Source organism: Bemisia tabaci, chromosome 4 (genome assembly GCF_918797505.1).
Source record: "Bemisia tabaci chromosome 4, PGI_BMITA_v3".
Taxonomy (NCBI): Eukaryota; Metazoa; Arthropoda; class Insecta; order Hemiptera; family Aleyrodidae; genus Bemisia; species Bemisia tabaci.
Window position 1 is genome coordinate 22080635 of NC_092796.1, and position 27941 is coordinate 22108575.

General features: G+C 39.0%; 2 long non-coding RNA genes across 2 annotated transcripts; both read left to right on the top strand.

The window, feature by feature from the left end:
- The first annotated feature begins 538 nt into the window (after positions 1 to 538).
- On the top strand, positions 539 to 27729 carry LOC109037124 (uncharacterized). Its single transcript, XR_002009436.2, has 3 exons — positions 539 to 820; positions 24546 to 24741; positions 25197 to 27729. It is a non-coding gene; the product is annotated as an uncharacterized lncRNA (long non-coding RNA).
- On the top strand, positions 831 to 5035 carry LOC140224451 (uncharacterized). The gene is made up of 2 exons (XR_011899728.1): positions 831 to 2538; positions 3365 to 5035. It is a non-coding gene; the product is annotated as an uncharacterized lncRNA (long non-coding RNA).
- Positions 27730 to 27941: the final 212 nt, after the last annotated feature.

Here is a 27941-nt window from a genome sequence, read left to right on the forward strand (position 1 = left end):
ACATGCAGTTTGTGAACCTTATTTTTATCTCAAGAACCTTTCAGTAAAATATTAGGTGTGAGGCCGGGAATTTTTTTTTTTTCATCTTTTTCTGGACACTGCTACCTGGCTTTTAATTAATTGTTAGCATCACCGAACCCTGACTTATAATTTGTGGGAATGAATAATATGTACTTATCTATTAACTGTATTCCTACGTTTCTGAAAACGCAAGCGCGTTAGTATTCGGAGTACCGGACCGGAAATGATTGAGCGCATAGCGCCCAGCGACGGAAACGGAAATCGGTACTGCAGTCTTACAATCTCACGAAAACAAAACGTGCAATATCGGCAGACTAGATTAATGATACGTACACCCTTATTAATGCATTTTTTTTTTGGAAAATATTATTTAATAATCTTAGGGAGGCTCTACTTAATTTTGCATGAAAATCTTGAATAAATGTAACGTAGGAACCCTTTTACTCGCGTAGCTTTCGCTCTCAAAGTTGGCAGTCCTTGGCTTTGTTATCAGCTGACATTAGCGCCATTTGTTTTCGTTTGTTTGTTTTGTTTTTTATCAAAAACGAATTCGCTATCCGACTTGAAGTTCTCGGGGCATTTTTTATAATTTATCTCTCTAATACTGTGATTGTTCACTTTTTTGAAGCATTCAATCTCATTTTGTGATATTATGTCCATCACTGTACTAAAATAGTAAATGCAATGTTCATTTCATCAGTGATTAGAGAATCCCGTGCCTATTCTCCTGATTTTGCAATCAACGTCTATTCCTTGCTGATGTCTTAGGTACTTACATACATCGACAGTTAATTTTTTGGTAAGTGCATCTTTATATAATCGTCTTCGAAGTTTAAAGGAAGCTGTCTGTATTAAACTTCAGCATCAAATTAATATTTTTATGTTTGGTGCAGCCGTTTCCTTGACTGAGGTTAGGAATTCTCGCTATAATAGTGGAAAGATAGAACATCTGATTGATTATCAGGAACTGCATCTGTTTTCAACGAGTTTTAATTTGGAAACGATTTAAATGATATTAATTGCCAGAGCTAAAACAGTGAGAGTCTAAATTGTCCTTGGCCAGAGGGCCGATAGAAAGGTTCATCGTCTGAGGCCCTAGAGCTGGCCAATCATTTCTTAAGAATCATTTCCGTCTCTGATCAGGCTTGAAGGGTCCTCGCTAAACAATTCACCACGATATGCTGTTAATCTTAGCGGAGTAAAATGTTGTAATTTGAATGGCTATATATCAGAAGAGACTATAACACAAACATTCCGATGGCATTTTCGGCCTGCAAATTGTTGATGGTGTCAGAAAATGTACGGAGTGGGATGGCCACAAAAACATTGAATCACGTAGACCGTGCATCCTGTGTTACGGAAGGCGAGAGAACTTTTAAAAATTTGCATGCCGATGAGTGGTGGTACCGACCAGCATCGATGAGCTCGTGTGTCCCAGTTGCGCACATGCGCAGTAGTGACTCCAGTGAATTTTTGTCGAATTGTGAGGCTTTTTTCATCGGTTATTAATTGGTTCCGAAAAATGAAACAGTGCTCTTCGGGTGTAAAATTGTGTGTTCTAAAACTTGTCTTCTTAGGAATTTTGTCTGAAAATGGGCTCTAAACGAGATATTTGTGACAAACCGAGCGCGGGCATGAATTCTCCATTGCCTCTCTGCAGTCTCTTCGAGCGCTTGAGCCACGCGCACAGTCTACTTGATTCAATGTCTTTGGATGGCCAGCAATTTAGCAGTCCTTAGGGCTCTTTGGATCGCTAAGCAACTCGATGGGTAATTATTGGTCACTCCTGGCAGATAGTGAGTTGTTCTTCTGTAGTTTAACAATGCTCTTCTGGGACTGACTGACACCTTGATGGGTTTAACAATGCATTTTACTTACATGCACTCAGCTGGCACCACAGATGAGTCTTGATGAAGACAAGTCTTGACTTTGGTCTTAACACAAGATGAGCGAAACCTAATGAGGGTATGCACACTAATGTCAACTTGATAGTAACCATTAAGTCTATGTCCAATTTGCTGCCTTTGTTTACTCTTCGGCACAATAAAATCAGCACAAGTGAATATGAAGTAATTACCCAGTTAGCAAGATTGAGCTCCGTCATTTGGATCCATTAGCCCGTACAGGAGCTCGCTCCAATACTCGCGTTATCCACAAAATGTAGCAGTAGATTGAAGATGGCATTGCTAAGCGCGCTCCTTACAGTCTCCGTCCACAGTCTCTAGCGGCAGATTGGAGGCTGAGTTGTGATAAGCGCGCTTCTCACGGTGTTCATCCACCGTCTCTAGCGGTTGAACGAAAATGAGTCGGGAACGAGTCCAGGCGAGCGCATCTAGCCGCGTGTGTAGTGCGTTTGGAGTTGCGGAGAAATGCAGGAGTCTTAATGCGCGCGCCGCGCGTCCTTCAACAGGCAAGTTGTTGTTAGTTGTGATTCAGGAATTCAGGATTCAGTTGTTGTTGTTATTTTATTTAAGTCGTGAGCGCTCATGGAATTGATTGTAAAGTCCACTTGTTAAAGTAAGTATTTTCCCCATGTTTTTATTGCGTTTTCATTTTCCTTACCGGTGTTTAATTCTGCCGCTCGTGCAAGAAACAAAGCCGAAGTATTTATCTCTTAGTTAGTTATTTCGCTGAGGGACGAAAGTTAGTTTTCCTTTTCAGAGCTAACCTCCCTACCACTTTGTACCATGCTCTGTTTGTTTGAATTCAACATATTTCCTTGCGAAAGTGCAGGACAGCTGATCATCCTCAGTTGTCCTCCAGACGTTGAACTACTAATGCGGCAAGAACACAATTCAGCTTAATAAGCCAAAATTCTCGTGATTGTAGTCTATTCGAATCTTACTTGGCTATAATGCAAGGTACCACTGGCTTATAACTTGTAGACTCGTGTAAGCACTCGAGCAGTGAGCTTGCTTATGAGTTGTCGACGTATATACTTAATCAATGAGTTTCAGACTGCATCTCACTTCTTCTCCGCTAGGTACTTTCATCTGTGCTGAGGGTTGGAATTGTCCTTGTCCATTGTAACCTATCTCGGATGAGATAAGCTGAACTCAATGAGTAATTGATTTTGGTTTCATCCGCTGGGTGGTCCTTGTGAGGTGTGGAGTATTTGTTCACAATAACATACCTCAAGGGGTTGCGGAGTCTCTCAGAAGTCAACGGAAATGAAATTGTGATTTTCACAGAACTTTTATGCGTTGGTTCTGAAGTATTCAATATTTAAATGATAACAATCGCTGATTCGTTTAACAGAGTAAATGTATAAGAACTAAACATAAGTTGGGTTTATTAGGTGTGAAGCTAATGTGTAATGTCATTTTCTTCATCTATTTTTCAGTGGCCTCACTCCAGACGAGCATCTGCACTCAGATTTATTTCCAAGTATTCTGGAATTTCCAAGCGGCTAATATTCTATGATCTGATTGCCCATCCTGTATCTGAGCAATCATTGGTAGAGAGTTGGCAGCAAAATCAAATCACCTCAAAATTCATCATTTAGTGCCTGCTTCAAACAACATTGATATCAAGGAAGATTTAGTGTAGGCAACTTAAATAATCATAAACAGTGACTTTCTAAGTTTGATTTGTCCAGATATTAATTTTTTCAAACGAAGAAGAAAAGTGTACTTAAGTTCAGTGTTGGAAATGCCTAAATATCTGAATCAGTAGGTAAAACCAAACTGTTCGGAATTTAAGTTTTAAAGAAGAACTTTATATTTGGTGAGTCTTTTTTTATATAATTTCTTAACGCATACTCTTTCAACACAGAAGGACTTTGATAAACTGTAGAAAGCAGTTTCTTTTGATGCTCATCATGAAACATCATCTCAGCAAGTTTGATGCCCTCTCAAGTCTGAGTTACATATTTGTGCTGTATATTACCCGAAAATTTTGATTTTATGTAGTTCAAAGCCTTGAATATTTTCTGTCATACTTTTTAGTGATCTAGCTGTATTTGTCGGCATCATTTAAGTGGATCTGAATGTCATGATTTATTATTATAACTTATTAAGCTTAAATTAAAGACATTGTGTACCTCCATCCCCCCAAAACTGAGGGTCTCGCAGTCAAAATCTCACGATACTTTACACCGGTGACTAATGAAGATTTACTTACTGGAGTATGCGTTATGCGGACTAGATGTGGCGCATCAATCAATACCTTGGTATACATTTTCTACATCAAACTTCATTCATCTTTGTAGGGTTCTCTATGGCAAACATGCTCCCTTTGTGCTACCAGCTACATGTGTCTTTCAGTGTCATTGATTATCCTAGGATGACGAATGACATGTGTCATTCATAATCGTAGGATGACCAATGACATGCGCCGTTTAATGTCATTCATCATCCTAGAATTCCTAACGACATGTTTTAGGATTTTCAATGACATGCATCCTTCGATGTCAGGATTTTCAACAATATATGGAGTTGAATGTCTTTCAATGTCTTTGTGAGGAATGAAGGATATATCCTTGGAACGACATCTGATGATAAAGTGGCAAAAGTTATATTTTCCTTGAGAAAGTGGTGAAGATTCATTGTCAGCTTCGATGAGATTTGATAGAAAGTATTTGCAGCATCCTATTCTGGACGTATGTTGAGGCTCCATCAAATACGGCTAAAGTCATTAATACTGTTCTTTCGTCCGCTTTCCAATTTTATCGATAATAATTCTTACATCTACTTAATAGTGCCGATTCCGAGAGGAGACTCTTATCAACAGGGTTGTAGAAGAATAATAAGTTACCAAAACCAATGTTTTCAGATATGGCTAGTCTCCAGAATTTCTTTTTTTCATACAAATTATGCTTATTACTTGTGCAATGTGTTCCATAAATAAACTTTTTTAATTAATGAAAAAACTGAACTAGGTAATAAAATTTTCTCTTAAATCTCTAGTTTGCCCTAGAGAAAAGATCATCTTGTACATCATCAATGTACATCTTAAATTTAGAAACGAGTCTATTTGGAATGATATAATGGTAATAAAATATCTTTGTTGGTATACATCTGAGTTTTTTTCTTTTCTTCTTTTTTTCTTGACTTTAAATGTTCTCCTTTGTTACATTGTTGAGAATAAATCTAGTTAGCCATAGGGGAAAGAATTATGAGAATTTCTGTTAACGTTCCTGCCATCACATTTAATTAGTATTTCAATATAAAAAGTTTTATTAGCGACAAATCGAATTCATCCAAGAGGCAATTTGTCTCCTAGAAAAATAGATTTTCGAGGTAATATGGAAAATAACTTTGGTTAATAACTTTGACTTGGTGTTTTGTGTACCTATCGAAAACACTTTGATATAAGTACATTATAAGTGTAGGTCTTTACTATAAGTTTTCTTTTGGGGTTACTTTTAAAAAAATCGGATCCACAGGAAGTACATCTACATCTCTAGAGTGCCTGATTTCTGAAATTTTGAAGCTAAAAAACTGAGGAATAAAGTGAAAAATATACCTGCAAGAAAAAATTTCATGGATTGTGAAATTTTTTCAGAGGTATTTTTGACATTTTATTTTTGAGCTTTTTAGCCTCAAAATTTAATTATATTCTCTTGAGATGTAGATCTATTTCCTGAAGATCCGATGTTTTGTAGAAGAAATAAAAACCCCGAATAAATTTCATTATCAGTCAGAACTGCCGCTAGGAACGCGCTGCGTGACGCCGCGCGTGGGCCGCTTGCGTCAGTGCTACAAAGCCGCTCCGGATGCCGCGAGTAGCGGCGCCTGGACTCCGAGTCCGACGAGGGGTATCCACATTCAAACGGGTGAATATCTCTAGCTACACTGCCGCTCCTCTATGTGGATAAGCGATTCCGCTTTGGCACCGTCCACCGCTAGAATCGGCGATGGAGCTCGATCTTGCTAACTGGTAACCTCCTAAGTTGCACTGATGCATGTGCATTGGAGCCAAGTGTAATTCTCTATTCCCGATTTTGTAGCAGAAATATTTTCCTTTAGTCCAAACATTGAATTTCCTCACTATCAACAGGCCCGGACTTAGGGCGTGCGGCGCACACGGGCGCCAGCCTTTGGGGGGCGCCACGAAAGAAGAAGAGAGGGAAAAAAGGGGGAAAAGGAAAAGGAAAAAAAGGGAAGAAAGGACAAGGGGAAAAAAGGAAAAGGAAACAAGGTTGGGCAGTGAAAGCAAGGAAGAAGGGGGAAATGGAAGGAAAAAGGAGGCAAGAAAAGTGAAAAGAGAGTCCGCGAGAAAGGGGGGGGGGGCATAAAAACCATAGACAAAATATAAAGAGAATTGCCGTCTAAAGGTAAATTTTCAGGACAAAAACTCCACCTGGTCCATAGACGGTCAGGCGCCCCTTGACCCTAAATTTGCGGCTGTACAGAAATACAAGAGTAGGCATGTAGTAAGGGGGCGCCATAAATCCATCGAACAGGAGCCGACATAGCATTTTAGGCCACGTCCGCCATCTTGGATTTGAGAATTTTTAAACATAGTAAAAATTCGAGTTTCCGGTCGAAAAATACCCTCAGACACCGAGTTTCAAAAAAATCCATCGAACAGGAGCCGACATAGCATTTTAGGCCACGTCCGCCATCTTGGATTTGAGAATTTTCAAAAATCGACTAAAAATTCGAGTTTCCCGTCGAAAAGTACCCCTGATCCCGCGGTTCACAAAGCTCTAACGAACAGAAACGGAGGCCAGAACCGGGGCTCATTTTAGGCCACATCCAACATTTTGGAGTTGAGAATTTTAAAAAATTGACTAAAAATTCGAGTTTTCCGTTGAAAAATACCGTGTGATACCGCGTTTCACAAGACTCGAACAAACAGAAACCGAGATAGCATTTTAGCCCACGTCCGCCATCTTGAATTTGAGAATTTTAAAAAATGGACTAAAAATTCGAGTTTCCCGTCGAAAAATACCTCCTGACACCGAATTTCAGAAAAATCCATCGAACAGGGGCCGAGATAGCATTTTAAGCCATTTCAGATTTTCGAATTTTTGAATTTTGACAGATTTTGATTTAAAACGCGTGATCCCCAAAATCGAAGCTCAGATTCGGATTCCTCGTAAAAAATCGATGCGATTTCATGTATCATACCCTGACACCGAATTTCAGGAAAATCTATCGAACAGGAGCCGAGATGGCATTTTAAGCCACGTCAGTCATTTCGGATTTTTGAAGTTGAAAATTTTACTTAAAACGCGTGATACCCAAAATCGAAGTTCAGATTCGGATTCCTCGTTAAAAATTGATACAATTTCATGTATCATACCCGAGCATAGCGTGAAGGAAAGAGACGTAACGTAGACATACTGATTCGAGCATATGAATCCAACGTGGCAACATGGGTAGTGCTCAGTGGGTCAGCGGAGGAGGAAGAATAAGAATTTATCGTGAGGAATTCCTCGGGACGAAACCGAACGCTTAGCTAGCGCCGGCGCCTCACCGTCCGGTTGCATCTCGGGCGACCGGCGCGGCGGCGTGTCTGGGCGGCGTAGTTCAAAGACAGAATCTATACGCGTCGTTAAACCTTTTTTCTTCACGCTATTTTAACATATGATACATGAAATCTCAGCAATTTTTCACGAGGAATCCGAATCTGAGCTTAGATATTCGATATTACGCGTTTTAATCTATTTAAAATCGTAGGAGAAATTACAGAATTGTCCTTGAAAATTGATCACACATTAGTGTTTTTTTACGTCATTAAACCTCTTTCCTTCACGCTATTCTAAAATTTGATGCATGAAATCGCATCAGTTTTTCACGAGGAATCCGAATCTGAGCTTAGATTTTCGATATTACGCGTTTTAATCTATTTAAAATCGTAGGAGAAATTACAGAATTGTCCTTGAAAATTGATCACACATTAGTGTTTTTTTACGTCATTAAACCTCTTTCCTTCACGCTATTCTAAAATTTGATGCATGAAATCGCATCAGTTTTTCACGAGGAATCCGAATCTGAGCTTAGATTTTCGATATTACGCGTTTTAATCTATTTAAAATCGTAGGAGAAATTACAGAATTGTCCTTGAAAATTGATCACACATTAGTGTTTTTTTACGTCATTAAACCTCTTTCCTTCACGCTATTCTAAAATTTGATGCATGAAATCGCATCAGTTTTTCACGAGGAATCCGAATCTGAGCTTAGATTTTGGATATTACGCGTTTTAATCTATTTAAAATCGTAGGAGAAATTACAGAATTGTCCTTGAAAATTGATCACACATTAGTGATTTTTTACCCCGTTTTTCTTCTACGTTCACGTAATGAAATTAGATCAACAGTTGACTCATCGACTAGTCTAGCCTAACCCCCCAGAATCGGTCTAAAGGGCGAACGATTTTATCAGATAAGATGTGCGGTCCTAGTTTCCGGGCAATTGCGGTTTGATGGAAGCTGCGATGAGGAGAAACGGAAGATATGCGAAACTCGGGCGGATATTAAGTGAGAAACCAGGTAGGGGAAAGGCTTTCTTCCCGAAAAGTTAGTGCTCGGGCCAACTTACATGGTCACTGGAGCATTGTATAGCAGGTTGTGGGAAACTATTTTTTTGCAGCAACAACCAATTGGATCGCATTTTGCAAAAAGGAACTAAGAGCATTTCAATGTTGCTGGGATTGTGCAACTTAGGTACATTCTTTGCAAAAAGTAAACTTTGCGACGGTAATTTTCGTCTTGAATTCATAGTTTATTGGGAGTAGAGGTGAAACTAGTTTAGATGATCGTTTATGTTTGCAAGGTTAGCGACATTGGAATGCTCTCTATCAAGATACTATGCACTCAGATATGTTTGTGATTATAATTTTTATCAGCCATGACTGAAAACGCTGAAAATTTTTGTTCCAAATAGCTGAAAAGTCAGAAAATTTTTAAATCCAAAAAACCTTTCACCCTGCAAATAGCAATGATCACGTCAGGTTGTGATTCCGCTCTTTTTTGCTGATTCCCGCAAATTTGACTTTTTGGCAACGCTGCCATATACAGAAGTTATTGAATACCACAGGATACGATTTTTTCACATTTCCAAGCAAATTCAATGAGAGGATTCTGAAGAATCGGTACAAAGTGCGTAATTGCTGATAAAGTTAGGTGAAAAATCGTGGCATGAATAATCTCCATTCAATTTATATATTTACTTAATTTACTTACATTTTTTTTCATTTGATTAAATACTCAAACCGCCGTATTTACGTGCAACGACGACGTATGAATGCAATTTATGACACATTCTGTTATTACAAGCGGAAATGATCGAAGGCGCTCCGGTTTTTTCAATGGCCAGGTTTGGATGCAACTTTTCGTGTTCTCGGGATGTCCGTGTTGCATATACAAAAGATTGCAGGCGCTCTGGTTCTCATGAGCGCAACGTATGGCTGCGGTTATTAGTTCTTAAGGGTTTTCCATGTTCCATTTACCATGTTTGAATGTTAAGAATGTATACCATGAAATCCTCAGAGTTCCAATGAGCCGTGTTGCATCACGGTAGCGTCGCCAAATGAAAAAAAATTGTGTGAAAATTTTCCACCAAAAATATTTCCACAAAGCCATTGCATAACCCCCCAAATTACTACCAATATTATTTCCGCCATTCGCTCAATTTTGTAACGTTGCTATGTTGCTTCACGACTTATCCGAATTTCGAGGATTTCATGGTGAACACGATTGTAAATGCAACCTAGGAAACCCTTAAGAACTAACAACCGCAGCCATACGTTACGCTGAAGAGAACCACAGCGCCCGCAATCTTTTGTATATGCAACACTAACATCCCGAGAACACGAATAGTTGTATCCAAACCTAGCCATTGAAAAAACCGTAGCGCCTTCGATCATTTGGACTGCATTTTGCAATTTGGAACTAAAAATTCTAGCCCGGTTTAAAAACAACGTATGTGCCATTAGTTTCCTTATGCACATAAGTGTTTTTCCAGAGAAGCCAGAATTTATAGTTCCAAATTGCAAAATGCAGTCCATTTCCGCTTGTAATAGGCAACAGAATGTGTCACGCGTTGTATTTACACACGCCTTCGTTACACAAAAATGCGGCGGCTGGAGTATTTAATCAAATTGAAAAAAAATTGTAAGTAAATTAAATATATAAATTGAATAGAGACTATTCATGCCGCGAATCGTTTGTTCTAGTCAGGGGGCATACCTAATCCCGTGTGCAGATTCGTGAAGGCATATTGTGTGATACATCAATCTCTTCGTTTTGATGTCTAGAAAAAGAAAATCGATGATGGCCATCTCAAATTTCATACAAACCCCCCCAAATTCAAGATGGCGGCCAAAATGGCGGTTTTGGGGTAAAAAAATTTAAAGTTTGCAAATACGTCGTGTCGGGTGTCGTTTCTTATGTATTTTTGATCGTAGAATCCGAATTTTCAGTCAAAAGTTAGCCCAAAGGTCATTTTTAGGCCAAAATCCAAGATGGCGTCCAAAAATACCTCTTACGGGTACTAATTTGCCTACTCGGGTCTACATGCATTGTGAGGTATCAATTATTAGGTTTTCAGGGTCGTAGAGTCCGAAAATGAGGTCCATTTTCCGCTGCGGCTCTCAAGAAGCCCTAAAATCAAAGATGGCGCCCAAAATGGCCGCCGGTCTTGCGGATGAAACTGCCATTTAAGGCAGCTATAACAAACAATACGTTCAAAATTAAGTTTCTTGGGTCAAGAAGTTCGAATAGGAGATCAGATGTTTACTCCTACAAAAAATTAAGCCTCCGAATCGAAAATCGCTGCCGACATTGTTGCCAGTTAAAGGCGCAGACCGGTAAATGACTGATATTAAGAGATTTGCCGAAGGAGGGGTTTCGATAAGGGCCGTTGTTGGGCCCATACCCTGAAATTCTTCAATTTCACGATTGTTTGCTCATTTAAAGTCTAAAGTTTGCGGAATGTATCATGATTTGGTCATTTCCGGTCTATTTAGGGGTCTAATACCGGCCTAAACATGAGACTAAAGGCCGATTTTGGCGAAAAATGCGGGTTTTTTTACATTCGACGTGACGCTGTTTCTTAACGATCCCATCATCGGAGGAGATTGTTGTCCTTCAAGTACGTTCATTAAGGATGTAAGATAGTCACTTTGCCCAATTTTCGTTGATGGCAAACCTTGCGCTCAGAGTTAAAACGATCTTCTTAGAATTTTCTTGTTTTTCATCATTATTTAAAATGGCATAAAAAGGGCGACTCATCTTAAACCAGAAATAGATTCATTGGTGGAAAATGTACGCAGCTGGTCATAACTGTCCTCCAAAAAATTAATGGATTAAAGCCTCCCCCCCCCCCCCAAAAAAAAAAGGAAAACCTGCGTTGGCATATTTTATTGCCTAACATCACAGAAAACCGCGTGATTATTTCAGTAATTTGGAGGCTGTTCTTCGTAGAGCACATTTAGCAAAGCTCAAAACCCTTGATTTTGGACTGATGAGGAAGCTGTTGGGTGGCTGGGCAGAAGTGAGGAAAACCAGGGTTTCAAATTATTTTTAGGTAGCAGAATTCTGATCGATCGCAGGCAATAAGAATGGCGGGGGGCAGGGATTGTCAGGGTGGTGAAAAATCAGCATTAAGCACTCGTGATTCTGACACATGGCTTACTTTTTTTTCGGATCTCAGATCACGGTCAATGATTCAAAGTTGCACCTTCGTTTGTAAATATCGTGTACAAAATTCGTAAGATAATAGGCCACCTACAAGCCCAAAATTTTAAAGCAATTATCACTAACACAAAATATAATCTACTTGCATCTCTGAATACTGTAATTCGAGTCTTACATATTTATTTCAAAATGCGCATATTCCGAGAAAGTGGCTGAAATCCTCGGCCAACTAGGATTTTTCTCGATTTTTACCGATGATATGTGCGAATGCCGCGCCACGATGGGAACCTCTACAGATACTTACATGTAATAAACAAAATAATGATGGATAATGGAGATTTCGCATATGTGAGGAATTTGCGATTTGACTGTTGATTCTTACGTAAAAGTTCGGGAGAAACACGATGGTGCCACTGGTTTTCTCTGAAATCAACTCCCAAGCTCAAAAAAAGGTCTCAAGTTGAGCCCGAAATGGAGGGGATATCCCACACTATCCTGAGAGTCCACCCCTAAATCAAGACACACTCTCTATGCAAAGATAAGGAGCAAGTACATTCACAGGGCTACCACTTTATTTGGGGACTCCACAACAGAAAACACAGCAACCTTGCTAATGTATTTGCTCCCTATCTTTGCATGGAGAGTTTGTCTTGATGTACAGGTGGACTCTCAGGATAGCGCGGGATATCCCCTCCATTTTGGTCTCAACTTAAGAGCTTTTTTTGAGCTTGGAAGTTGATTTCAGAGAAAGCCATTGGCACCATCGAGTTTCTCGCGAACTTCTACATAAGAATCCATAGTCAAATTGCAAATTCCTCACACATGCAACATCTCCATTGCATTTATATAATCACTAATCATGCGATCGTAACGTATGAAAAATCAAGGGTTTTGAGCTTTGCTAAATGTGCTCTACGAAGAACAGCCTCCAAATACTGAAATAATCACGCGGTTTTCTGTGATGTTAGGCAATAAAATATGGCAACACAGGTTTTCCTTTTTTTTGGGGGGGGGGGAGGCTTTAATCCATTAATTTTTTGGAGGACAGTTATGACCAGCTGCGTACATTTTCCACCAATGAATCTATTTCTGGTTTAAGATGAGTCGCCCTTTTTATGCCATTTTAAATAATGATGAAAAACAAGAAAATTCTAAGAAGATCGTTTTAACTCTGAGCGCAAGGTTTGCCATCAACGAAAATTGGGCAAAGTGACTATCTTACATCCTTAATGAACGTACTTGAAGGACAACAATCTCCTCCGATGATGGGATCGTTAAGAAACAGCGTCACGTCGAATGTAAAAAAACCCGCATTTTTCGCCAAAATCGGCCTTTAGTCTCATGTTTAGGCCGGTATTAGACCCCTAAATAGACCGGAAATGACCAAATCATGATACATTCCGCAAACTTTAGACTTTAAATGAGCAAACAATCGTGAAATTGAAGAATTTCAGGGTATGGGCCCAACAACGGCCCTTATCGAAACCCCTCCTTCGGCAAATCTCTTAATATCAGTCATTTACCGGTCTGCGCCTTTAACTGGCAACAATGTCGGCAGCGATTTTCGATTCGGAGGCTTAATTTTTTGTAGGAGTAAACATCTGATCTCCTATTCGAACTTCTTGACCCAAGAAACTTAATTTTGAACGTATTGTTTGTTATAGCTGCCTTAAATGGCAGTTTCATCCGCAAGACCGGCGGCCATTTTGGGCGCCATCTTTGATTTTAGGGCTTCTTGAGAGCCGCAGCGGAAAATGGACCTCATTTTCGGACTCTACGACCCTGAAAACCTAATAATTGATACCTCACAATGCATGTAGACCCGAGTAGGCAAATTAGTACCCGTAAGAGGTATTTTTGGACGCCATCTTGGATTTTGGCCTAAAAATGACCTTTGGGCTAACTTTTGACTGAAAATTCGGATTCTACGATCAAAAATACATAAGAAACGACACCCGACACGACGTATTTGCAAACTTTAAATTTTTTTACCCCAAAACCGCCATTTTGGCCGCCATCTTGAATTTGGGGGGGTTTGTATGAAATTTGAGATGGCCATCATCGATTTTCTTTTTCTAGACATCAAAACGAAGAGATTGATGTATCACACAATATGCCTTCACGAATCTGCACACGGGACATATGTTTTGTTACGTATGCCCCCTGACTATTCATGCTAAACGAATATCCCGAGAACACAAGTAGTTGCAGCCAGGCCTAGCCATTGTAAGTCCGAAACGTTTTCAATTTTTTCCGCTTATAACAAACATTTGTCACTCATTGTCACTCATACTTTGTTATTCCACGAAGATAGGGCGCTTAGAGTTTATAATCAAATTGAAAAAAGAAATCATCAAATTAAGAATAGGTACATACAAAAATAGAATGGAGAATATTCATGTGGAAATTTCTCGCCTGACTTTATTGGCAATTACACACTTTACCTTCTTCCGAATCTTCTCATTTAATGCACTTGAAACTTTGTCAAAACTGTACCCTAATTATTTACTACCTTCCTCAGGTGACAACGTTAAAAAAAGTGCAATTTATGGGACCGTTATCAGCAAAAAATCCTATCCTACCTAATTTCCTTTTGTGTTTTACTTTTTTGATCGTTAACTAGTGAACATAATTTTTTGAAACTTTCTTTGAATTTCCCCTTCGATTACGAAGAACCTCACCAAATTTTAGGTCAGAATGTTACTTAGTTTTTTTGTTAAAAACATAAAATATGGAACTAAATTATGGCGTAGTTTGGCTGATTCTCCCCATAGGTCCGTCCGATTTAGGATAGGGTGTCTAGCGACCGGAAAAACCGAGAAATGTCGGGGAATTTATTTTGGTGTCAGGGAAATCAAAGAAAACGTCAGGGAATCCGCAAAAATTTGGCACGTCAGGGAATTTTATTTTGCAAGCAATTTTCGTGTCAGTGAAACGTCAGAAAATCGGAAAACGGAGTTTTCGGAAAATGTTTCGCGAATTTTACTCTTGCGGAGAATTCTACCAAAATTCCTACCAGAATTTCTGCTGATGTCATTTAAATTTTAAAAACTGGTCAAGAATATCTCGCTTGAGTTTAGGCATCATATATTTTACTATATTTATTACATTACGTTCCAGTCCTAAAACGTGAAAAAATTCTTACTCACGTACATCTAATCAGTTCGAACGTGTCGAAAAATTAGGAATATTTTTCCTTTTTGTCTTTATTTTCCGTCGTCAGGGAATTTTAATTTTTCTTGATTTTTTGGCCGTTGTTCGGGAAATCTGGGAAATATCAGGGATTTTTTTTTTTTGAGGATTGCTGGACACCATGGATTAGAACTCCTCAAAAATGTCTCGATATTTTGTGATTTTGGTTTGGAACAGCTATATTGATTACTGGAAGTTTCGACCATTTTGACTGTTTTAAAGCATGAAATAAATAAGCTTCGTGTCAGCCAGTGAACGGGTGTAGGCCGTAGGAGGATTGAGTTGTGACGATCGCGTCCCATCAGGTCCAGAATTTGGTCCTAATTCTATCTATTCGATATGATCAGGGAGCACCGGATATTCAGTCATTAAGTCGTTCTTCTGATGTAAAGACGTATCTTAATTTCCACTTGACCTCCGTGCCCCGTGTAACTCTATGTTATCCATGATTCGTGTGGAGATAGAGATACGCCTCATGTAAGAGAGGCGACGTTCAATGGGGTGGAACGGGCAGTAAACGTGTACTCCACCCGCGCGTGTTACGCCAACGGTAGGCATCCTCATTACTGCCGTGCCAAGTAAAAACGCCACATGAGTATTCGAATGTTGCCAAGTTTCCTCTTAGAACATATTTATTTTTGAACAATATTTTTCCCCTTGAAATTTTCAGACTTTTTAGACCTAATTCAGGGTTGCCACAGTCAGGGAAAACCGGGAAATGTCAGGGAATTTTAAAGTCAGGGAAAACCGGGAAATGTCAGGAAGAATTTGTTAAATCACCTTCTTCCGCTTTCTAGAACGGGTTTGAGGTTTCGAACAACAAATTTTGCCTGAAAACTATTTTCAATTATGCCTCCTTAACCATCCTTCACATCTTCAATTGTCAAGGAATTTTACCAAAATGTGCCAGCGAAATGAAATCAGGGAAATGTCAGGGAATTTCATTTTCTAAATTCTGTGGCAACCCTGCTCATTACGAACGAAATCCTCTGAACAGTCGGAAGAGAAGTATTTACTAACTTACCTGAAAATTTGTGATTTGTTTAAGGAAATTTGGCAATGCCTGGTGGCTCATATGGCGTTCTTCCTCAGCACGGCAGAGTATTGTTTATCAACATCCGCTTCGGAAGCATGGATGAGGTAACCGAAGTGGGCTATTCTGCCGTGCTAAAGAAAAACGTCGTATATGACCCTTCAGGCGTGCCAAATATCTTCGGCATAACTCGAATTTTTAGAGAAACTTACGTATATCTTTTCGTCATTTTTTCAGAAAATTTCATTCGCAATTTGATGTCCAAGTATCTGGAAATTCCAAGGAAAAATATTCATAAATTTCCTCAGAAATGAATGTTTCATCCGGAAAAAATGTTGCAATATCCGGACGTTCATACGGCGTTTTCGGAGCTCGGCAGTATTGTATGAGTTGCTGCGCGAAAATATTGTCATTCCGCGATCGGATCCAAGGTCAATGTAAACAATGTGTTTTCCTCGAATAGCAACTGGAAAAAACCTTGCATCTGTTATCTCGATCGCTCAACTTCAAAAACACGTAAATATTTCGGTTGTAACGTTTCAAAATTTCCGCGCATGTTACATTTTCAAGAAAAACTGAAACTCACATCATCGTATCAAATTATTTTGTCATTCCATGAAATTTTATTCCTTATAAACTCTACGTCGTTTTTATGATTCGTTTTCCATTTGATGTGAATAAAACATGTTTGGAAATTTTGAAACGTCGCGTCACAATCTAGATACGCTAAGTTTTGCCATCGGAATGCCTACTCAGTAAAAAAAAGTAACCACAATTTCGTGTTAATATGGGAAGTAAAGCACAAAATAACCCGAGCCTTCGGTTAACTCTGGGGTTTTCCAGTCTTTCAATTGTTTTCTGCGCTAAATTCACCGCAAAACTCTACCAAAACCATCACTGCACTCAAATCAGTAGCAACTTATACTCACACAAGCAGACAAATCCTTGAATTCATTTTAATGGCTGAACCTCACAGCCTGTAGGGCTGAGCCCTGAAGTACCTTCAATGACCTACCCCACAGCCGCACAGTGGATCGAGTCAATTAGAAAGGTCGGACGTGAAATGTTTGACTAAAACTGACAATGTTTTTGTTCATTCCGTCACATTTTAAATTTTAAGGGGTATCTCTGGAAGGAAATATTACGAGGAAACCGATGGAATCACCACTGCGTGTAGTTGGCAGGATTCGACTTACAGTGTTTCAGGGCTCAACTCTACGATGTAGGTCCCAACGCTAAAGCTGGATTTTCAGTGTAGGTCTAACTTATGAAACAAAAAGTTGAGGAGTCAGGAAGTTTCGTGTAATGTTAATGGACCAATTTCCTCTGACATTTTAGAGGGAATCGTGACCATCCACGGGGAAAAGGATCCCACTTCACCAAACTCAAAATTGAGTCATTGATACCGAAAACTCAAAAGAGTGTCTTGAAAACATACTTATTAGGACTGAAAAAGCGTTCCTAGATACAATTGGACTACGTTTTGCAATCAAGAACCATTACAAACATCCAACATTAAGGCACTTATCTATACGGGGAGAAACTATTAAGAAACCTATTTAGGTATAATTGGACTACGTTTTGCAATCATTTTGTTCTTGCAATCATGTTCATCATCATTGCATCATTGCATCATCATTGTTTCATCATTGCAATCATGTTCTGCAAACATTAAGGCACCTGCCTATACGGGGAGACACATGTGTGTTCAGTGTTACACGTGTTGTTTCTTGAGTAAGTCATTGCCAGATTTTTTATGCGGACTAAGGAACTTCACTTTTGTGCCAATGAATGGCGAAAAAGTGAAGTTCCTTAATCCGCACGAAGTATTCTTGAGGACCATAAAGAGACGTTTCTTTCGAAATCTTAAAATGAAATTTTGTGACTTAATGTGTAAAGAAAGAAAGAAAAAGAAAAAGAAAAAACCCGAAAATTTTGCCTCTCTGGACTATTGTCTCTTCCCCTCTGAACGGTCACAACTTTTTGTGGATCTTCGGTTGGATTTACCCTCGATTTATCGCGAATTTTTATGACACTAAGCCGTGAGCCACCATCGAAATGGAAGCTTCGGCGGCTCATTATTTGCTATACTGAGACGACTCATACCTAGTAGAGCTTGGAAAACAGCTCTCAAAACGAGACCGGACGTAAATATTTCCGCAGTCCTCCATGCACCGCGGAGGCCTGGTAATTGCCAATGATGCAGATCACCTGCAACGTGTCCCTCAAATTACCCCTGCTCGTGCCTACGACCCATTTCCTCCTTTTTTTTATACCTCTCCGCCTCTCTTATTTTAACTAAAGACCGGAATAAAGTGCCCGAGTGATGAAAAAGTAGGCGAAGAAAACCGAGGGGAAAAACAAAGGATCGTGAAAAGTTAGTTGCAAATTAAATTGAAATGGAGAGCTCGGAGGTGTAAGTGGAACACACAGTGGAACTTTATGAGACTTCAAGTCTCGAACCTCGAACCTTTCAACAATGTTGCCAAGTCGGGCACGTATGCCCGCCTTCTCTGTGGAGCGCCTTTGAGACGCTACCAGCCATGACGTCACTATGGGGGATCTGCCTTGGATGAAATCGGGTCCAAACAATAACAACGATCCAACTTTTTCCCGTGCTACCAATGAAAATAAATCGATTTATATCGTTTAGCGCCAATAGCGCCCGGCGGGCTGCTATCGGGCTGGCAACCGGGGCTCCAGGGTTACTATAAATAATCTTGGAATCAATCAATTCCTCCCTGGTAAACCCCCTGCGCTCCTGGGGGGAGGGGGGGGGCATAGGTAAAAACTCACGCCCCCCACCGTTCACCTGCCCGCTCTCATCAACACTTAAAAGTTTTTTTTCTGTTCGCTCACGATAAAAGCCCGTGCCAGGGTTGTCATATTCCGCCTCTCTCGAAAGCTCCCAGAAAGAAGCGCCTTATTGCATTTTTTAACGGCATTGCATGGAGCAGAGTAAGTCGAAGATAGTCAGCGAGAATCATTAAAATCAAGAGTCATGCAGGGTTTTCCCTAGCGGGGAAAACGGAGGGCATTTGACGTTGACTCTAAAATTTTAGCCTTTTGAACATTATTGAGCCCAGTAGTCTTTTACGAGAGGACTGTACGGTAGTGAAGTTAGACAAGAAATTGAAAAGGCAGAGGTTGCCTTTTTAAGAAGTTGTCGGGTAACATGCAGAACCTAGAGACAGTGTGATTGTGTTACACTTCTGTGACGAATGAATTGTAAAGAGGTATTTTATAAAATCCATCAGGGAAAATACAGGGAAAATACATATAGAAACAACACAGGGAGTTTGAATGTTGGATTAAAGTAGAAACCGTGGAAAATTACGTACGATTTTACGTTCATAATGTTTTTATCATTTCAAATGACAATCATCCATACAGAAAGTACAAACATTCCAAAATCATGAGTCGAAAAATATTGACTCCGCAGGTTTGAATATTAGAGCCCAGCACAGTGCGGCCAGCATTAGCGCCTACAAGACTGCAAGGATACTTCACGCATTGCGTGTACACTACAAGGATACCTCCCGCATTGCGCGTACACCACGGTGCGTGCGCGCAATGCGTGAAGTATCCCTGCAGCCTTGTAGGCGCCAATACGTGCTCCACGCATGTGTCGCGTCTTCGCATCGTTGTGATAGGCTCAAACGCTTGTACGCCCTTTATGAATCATTGTCATTTAGTTAAATTATGTACAATTATGTCAAATTATGCACTAAATGAAAAAATGATTAGTGTTTCGCAAATATTAAGGTGGTCCCATGCAAAATTTAATGATCTTCAAAATACAGAATTTGTTCTTATATATTTCGTGCTTTTTACTTCAACAAATCATTGAAAGCACTCGTTTTATGTACGTATAACCGCGGTGGATGCTGTCATACTCCGTGGTTTTTGAAAGGCAATATCTTCGTTAATATTGAAAATGGAAACTTAATGTTTGGGCACATCGTATCATTCTTTGCTAATCTATAGCTGATTTCTGCGAACATCGAAACACGATTCTGCGACTGACGCAACTGAAACTTTTCAAAACTGCGCCCTAGGTGCATATTGCATGAAAAGCTCAACCTACTGACATATTTACTCTAGAATAACTTTTGGTTTAGTCGAATATAAAGGACATGCTGAATTGACCTAGTACGGCCAAGTGCAGCCAACAAAATGTAAGCCTTACTGCGCTCATGTGCTCTTTTTCATATCAAAAATTTAAAATTTTTCTCCGAGTCTTCGCGTCTCATTTTGCGATCATATTGAAACGCTGAAAAATCTCCAATAAAGAGTACCTCTGTGTGTCAATCAGAGGCTAGATGCTACGCTTCTTCCAAAAACAGCCTTTATACATTATTTTTCAAAGAGAACATGAAAGAGCATTTAAAACTTAACAGCAGCGGTATGAAGCTCCAGGAAATGTAGCTAGAGTTGAAATTATTTTTCTCTCAATAAATGTAACTCTGAAAATGTTTCAATATGTTCTGGATTTTCCATAAAATTCCGGAAATCATGCTCTCATTCTTCCATTTTTGCTGTTAAGCTTAACGGTTTTTCTAATACTATTTTACTTGCTTTAGAACCGTGACTGAAACACGTTTAGTATAGATGATGTTCTCCGATGATGTTCTAATTCCCTCCTACTTAGATCTCGTATATGTCTTCGGTAGTTGCATTATTTTTGTTTAATGATCATTAGATGCCTCATAATTTCACTGCCTATCACTCGCAGATGTTATCATTCTCAAGCGAGCAGAAGTGATTGCTTTATCAGTTCATTCCTCTCGAGTATCCATGTTTTCCCGCCAAATTCACCTCGCGGCGAGCGGGAAATCTCGCGATGCGCGCGAAATTCAAAATGACGCGTAGCCTGTCGCATGAGCGTCATCCTCATCCCCTCCCATCATGACCTCGGCCGTCATTTTCGTACGCTGCCTAGCACATCAATCATTTGTACGTCTCTGATACCCGGAGGAATTTTCAACCACAAGGGAAATAGATCACTGCGCAATGCATTCTGGAATCGTTGCACAGCACCGAGTTATTTTTACAGTCCATTTTTATGTAGCCTCCTGAATCACGCCTGTGAAAAACGCATGATAGTATTTTTGGGAATCAGTTTCCGGGTAACTTATGAGTCATTCTCGATGAAATATTGTAACCGTTTAAAACTTCGAGTACAAAAAACTAAAATTTTTCAAAATCTTTTACCAGAAATGTGTATATTTACGTAATTTTTCGCCGTGCGAATACCCAAGTAGGTTATCTCAGCTTATTTATCCTGATCCATATCGAACTAATAGTAAGTGCAGACATATTCTCCTACAGATTTGTGTCACAGCTCCACGAGACCTTCAAACTTTTTCGCGACAAATTATTCGATAGTTCATTTCGAAGTGACGATTACTCCTCTCTAAAACATTACTCTACAAAAAGTTCCAATTTCGTCTTAAAATACCTGAAACTCTTTAAACATCTAACTGAGGATTTTCAAAGATAAGTAGAATCCGCATTTTCTTTGCCTCCATATCATGCTCTGAAGCCCCTCTCTCCTCCCGCGGCATTTGTTCTATCGTTTAAGTTTTAAACCAATCATATTATTCTGCCGTATACTTTGGAAGAACGCCGTATGAGCCCCCAGATGCTGCCAAATTTCATTTGATAAAGTACGCATTTCCAGGAAACTTGCGGATATGTTTCTTCCAATTCTTCGGAGAATTTAATTCGCAAATTAATCATATAAGCACACAAGAAAATTTAAAAGATACATAACATAATTAATCTTTAAGACTCGAATAAGTCTCTTTAAGTATGTAGAATTTTTTGGGCAAATTCGGTAACGTTCGAATATTAATACGTTTTTTCTATTCTACCGTTCTAAGGAAAAACACCGTATAAGCCCTCAGATGTTGCCACATTTCTTGCGAAAAAGCCAATTTACTGGGTAAAATAATGAACATTTTTCTTCTAATTCTTCATTAATAATCACTTTTTAAACTAAAGTGCTCGAAAATTTAAAGGAAAAATATACCCAAACTTTCCAGAAAAACAAAACTCTTATCGAGGGAGATTTGATAGCGCCTGAAGGCTAATACGGCGTTTTTCCATAGCACGGCAGCACTCTACCCTCGACACCTTCGTCGCCCCTCTAACGTAACAAGGGCGTATCTTGATTTCCACATGAGCCCGGTTTTCCGTATAGCTCCATGCTTTGCTAGGCTCGTGTGGAAATGGAAACACGCTCTTACGTCAGAGGAACGACGGCTTCACCACGAGAAGGGGCAACTCGGCCGGCACGTCAGTTCCCACCTCGGAGGTTTCGCCACCCCTGCGCTGTCGTGCCAAGGAACAACGCCGTATGACCCTTCAGGCGCTGCCAAATTTCCTTCGATAAAATACGAATTTACAGGGAAATTCGTGAATATTTTTCCTCAGATTTTTCAGATAGTTTCATCCGCAGCCAGATCTAAATCATCTGCAAATTTCAAGAGAAAATACTCTTAACTTTCCTCAAAAATGATACTTTTATCTGAGGAAATTCGGCAACTCTGGAATGTTGATACGGCGTTCCTCCTTAGCACGGCAATGCGCCCCCAGTTTTCGCGAGTCATAACACTCGAAAGCAGGAATAAACCACCTCTCAAAGGTGAAATTCCGAAGGTGCTACAGTCATTTGAGCAAGTGACGCCTAAGGCGAGGTGGCGGGGGGGGGGTGCCGCGGGGGGAGGGGCCCCTGCCCCCTTTCGAAGCTCGGCGTGGCGCTTCCACCTTCAACCTTCCACCCGGCGCCCGCGCCCTGCCGGTACAGGGAGCCCAACGCGGAGTCGGGGTGAGTCGCCCAGCTGCAGGAGGCGAGGCTGAGCCCAGCTGGAGATAAGTTTAATGGCAGCCCGCTATTAATTTATAGTCATGCGATCGTGTTCTCATAAATTCCGTGATTTAAATCTCCGAGCTCAGCAACTAACTTAAACTGGGCCGCTTTCGCCGTCCGTCCCTAATTTCAGGATGAGCCCGGGCAACCACCCCCCGGGAGGGGATATTGCTTATTTTTTTTTAACCAATTGAAATTCTGTGAAACTTTTCGGGCTGTGGAAGTAATGCCGGATCTCGAGCTTTCAGCTCCGCTTACGAGCGCTTCGATATGCCTTTTGTAGATTATAAGCAAGGTTTTTTTTTTTTTTTTTTTTTTTTTTTTTTTTTTTTTTTTAATAACCAATATGTCAGTTTGCGTGAATAAATCTCCGAGTGTCGCACAGTGGAACCAGCTCATAGAAGAGGCCAGACATGAAATTTATGGCTAAAATTTCAAATGATGTTACTTTTGTCGGAAATTCTATTTCAAGGGATGTTTATGAAAGGAATTTTCACGAAAAAACCAATTAGACTACTCGTAATCTTTTGTGTTTCATATTTTCGAAAATTTAAGCTTACAAATCTTCCAGATTTTGTCCGACCTCTCCTATTTACTCGGTCCAGTGTGTGTCGTAGACTTTCCTTTGATTTAACACAGATTTCCTGGACAGACTTTGAATGTTTTCTTTTCGGTGTTTTAGTTAAGTTCGCTCGGAATTTGATCTAAATCCGGAGAATGCCGGAGGTTTATTCCGCGATAAAATAAGTCATAATGATCATTTACGGCGTTTTTACTTAGCAAGGCAGCACAGTTTTCATCCCTAAACCACAAATCCTCCTCATCGCGGAATAAGGATGACGGTGGTACTTGCAGCGTAACGGTTGGATCGCCGCGTCGCGCCTAGCCACATCACTTGGAAACGAAATCGCTGCCAGTTCGCCTTCAAGTTTTGCGATGCAACCCAACCTCACACAGAAGTTAATCAAGTTGTATCCACCGATTGGCTGTAATCTGAATGTTTCTACGCTTCCGGAGGACCTATTACTTTCATTTGAGGAATTATCAATGAATTGACAGACACATACTGCCACGCTAAGGAAAAACGCCTTATGAACATGCGGATACTGCCGAATGTCCCTTGATAAAGTACTATTTTTAAGGGAAGTTATGAATATTTTTCTTTGGAAGTTTCAGGTGATTTAGATCTAATTGCGAACAAAGTTTTCCGAAAAATTGGAATACAATTTTCCAAAATTTCCCAGGAAATCGTTGTTTATTAAAGGAAATTCGGCGACAGCCAATGGTTCATACGGCGTTTTTCCATAGGAGACAGCATAGCTTTCATTCCTAAAGTACAACGGAGAAAGGTAGGTCTCGGGTTTTGGGAAAAAAGCAAATCGTTGCGAAGTATTTTTCTCTGCATTTTTCTCCCTTTTCTTTGATGTGCTTTCATAATCCTCATATATAACTTGCCAAGTTATATAAAGTGTATGAATAGCTCTTAGAGTAAACCAAGGGAAGAAAAATCCAGAGGAAAATATTTCGCAACCACCCACTTTTTTCCAAAATCCGAGACCTGCCTTCCTCCGTTTTTACAGCGAACGCGGCCGTAGTCACAAGATTTATAATTCGCCCTCATTTACGAGCGATACCCTCCTCCTCACAGAAAATGTAAGATTAGTTGTATCCGAGTGTTATGGCTGTTTCGACCGTTAGGCAGGCCAAGATTTTCGTCTGAAATTGTTTCAGTGCATGACGTGATTACTTTTAAACCGCCTAAGTAATACTTGCGAAATTTTTATTTTCACATCTTACTTAAATTTTGACTTTTTCCCGTCTCATTTTCTGTTGTAGGTCGAGGTTCTTCAAGTGGTTTACATTTCCCCTCAGTGATGATTACTATAAGGGGATGTTCTTTTCACGTCGTATAACTTCCCTCCAGCTCATAATTTTGTTTGTTTGCATATTAGCACTACTCATTGGCAAGCAAATGAAGGATTTATATGATAAGCATCAGCAAATTATACGTCTAGAAGACTACAATCACTTTGTAAGTCACTCATTTCTTAGTTGCAAGATTTCAAGTGCTGCTTTGTTTCTTTTCTTCTTTGTTTTTATGCTCTTTATTTATCCTTTCTATTAGGTTTTTTATGTATTTATATTTATTTTTTTTATTTTATTTCATTTGATATAAATAGTACAAAATTTTAAAATAAAACGAATTTTGAATATTTTAAATTTTAAGATGTTTTGTGCCGAAAACATTTTCCGAAAAGCATTTTCATGAAAAGTCATGCTGAAAGAAAAATTGAAAAAAGTCATGGCAAGTGATGAAAGATGAAAATTGATGTTCAAAAGTCATAAAAAGTCATGGAATGCCGGGAATTTTTGAAATCCAAGAAAATAGTCATCCTGCAAAGAAACTGGCATAATTCTACCTCTCTGAAAAACATAATATTCCCTGTTCATAACTGATAACCAATTGTGCGTATTTCTCTGTTATAGTTGGATGAAATGGCTGTAACAATGAAGAGCTTCGAGAAACGGCTTGTCAATCATTCTCACAAAATTCGTGAATTGAGCAAGTTCGTGAAATCAGAGAAAAGCTCAGGAGTGAGGTGACGAAACAGAAAGGCAGTGACTTGCAATGTAATTCAAATCATCACTTTTCCCCTCTCTCATGTCCCAGCTGGATGCCTTATTTTTCACTTCTTGTTTCTATTTGTATAAGCTCTTTTCCCCCTGTGTTTGTCCTTCTTTTTCTAGTTGACTTATTTGACCATTTTGTGAGTGAGGTTTCACGGTGATATGTACTTTTTTTTTGTTATTTTTATTTCTTCAAAGAACAAAGTCAAAAAAACGATGAGTCCAAGACGCTCTAACAATCAAGATTGTGTAAATCAGCACATCTGCAAGAAAGTTTGGCTATTTGATCTTATTGTTTGTTGAACGTGACTCAAAAATTTTCTTAATCATAATTGTTTCTTCTCTTTCACTCTTTTTCGCTTGGTGGGTAAAAGAAGCCGTGATCGTCTAAGAAAAAAAAGAGGGAGGAAGAAGAAATTGAAATGTTACGGTTTCTAGTACCTACTTTTTAAAAGCTAAGTGAGCATTTGACAATCAGGTGTTCAGCTCTTTTGAAGATTTAATATAGGCGCCTTAAAGTATATTATATCAATGATATACATTTATTCTGGTATGGAAGACCAAGTAAAAAGGTTTCTTTTCCCAGGCAAAGCCTCTTTTATTACCTATTATAGTTCTAATTATGCAATGGATATTGTGTGCCACCACCCCACCACTCTTAAAAGTATTTCTTGAACAATTAATTCCAACATTTTTTGTATGACTTAATTCCGTTGTTATTGTTTTTGTTGCTTTTTCCTCTTTTTGACATGTTTCTCTTTCCTCCATTTTTAAATTATTGTTTGACACCCATTTTATTATTTTTCCCATGACATCGCCTCTTTTTCAGTAGCCACTTAAATTAAAAGTTTACAAGTGAAAACAGGCTGTTGAATTTGTGCCAAATTTTAAAAGTTTTATTTCAGAATTTTTTTTGTAAAAGGTCCTCTACTTAATTATAAAGCCAATGACAGACATCCTGTCCCTCACCTTATCCTAGCTTTTTATTCATAAGTTTATTTGCAAGTTGCAATTTCACAAGTTGATTAATTCAAAGTGCAGTTAAGAAGGATGTACACTAAATATGTGAAAGTTTATCATACATAAATTCAAGGTGTCAACAGGAACTTTGCATCGTTTCAATCTGTTAAGTTATTCGGAACCAGTAGTGTTAGTTGTAGGATGTAGCTGAAGGAACTGGTGATATTCTTTTAAAGCCTGCGTTTAATTTTGTAATATCAATAGATGTCTTATTTTTTGCAAAACGCATGTTTCTCAAAAAAGCACTGTCCTCAAAACTTAGGGAATACCTAAAATTAAGTAATTTTTGAGTGAGATAGAATGGATCATGAAAAGTGTTTACGTCCAATGAGTTGGTTGACCTTTAGAGTGTAATAAAATATTTAATACCTTGTCTTTAGGGTATAGTTTGTATGTAAAAATGAAAATGGTACATCGCTGTTGACACTGAAAAATTTGGCCACCTCATTTGTGGCAATATGATTTTTAGTGACCGTTTAAAACTCTGAAACCAATACTCTATCTCTTCTTCTGAGTTCTGCCCAATTCAAAAGTCCATTCAATTTTAAATTATTTTTTATCCTTTACTTAAATGATCATCATTTTTTTATTATTCATAGTTTGATTAAAATATGCAGGTCTATCATTGAACTTTTGTTCTTTTTGACTCGGCAGGACAAGACTTGGTGGAGTAGAATTATATGTTTGGTTAACTTTGTCAGGTGCCTTTTTTGTCGTATCTGCGTTGGGTGGAATTGACAATAATCGAAAGGCACCTCCAAAAGCTTGTTGGCAATTCCACTAAGTACAGGCATAACGAAAATGGAAACTATCAAACCCAATTTATCACCATCCACTTTACCTTAGTCTTTTCTTGACCAACTAACCAATACAAAATTAAATAAGCAACTTCCTAGCCCTATTTTTTCTTTTACATAATGGATAACCTGTATGATTACGTAGTTGACATGATAATCTCCTCGATTTAAATTAAAATACCTCCTCTATTTTTGTAATTTTCTATTGAAATTTCAGTCATGATGACTAAATGTAGAACTGGAGAGCGTTTTATAGTCGAGCAGCCTTGTTGTTATCTATCAAGCTTGTACATAGATTTAAAGAATAGTTTTTCCATGAAAAAAACTAGTCAGTACGTTTATAACTGCAGAAATACCTAGTATAAAAATTATTCTAGCCACCATCAATCCATTGCAAAATTTCATGTAACCTATATCCTGCAATGAAAGTTTATCATCTTTCTGATACACCTATTGCACTTACCTTCCTCAAGTGGTTGTCAATTTTTTTTAAGTCTTGTTATTTTGCCCATTCTGCAACCACATGTCTATCAATACTCTGTCTTTGGAACAATATAAAATGATTGTTTAGTTAACTTTGTAGTTTTTTAATATCCACCAGCCCTTACCTACCAACTTATTTTTAAGTGAAACAAATGCAATTTTACAAATATTTTTCCCAAGTAGCTAGACCATGTATTTCAATATGCGAAGTTTGAAAACGGAATAAGTAGCTTTTTTTGAGCTTGGGAGCTGATTTCAGCGAAAACCAGTGGCACCATCGTGTTTTTCGCGGACTTTTACGTAA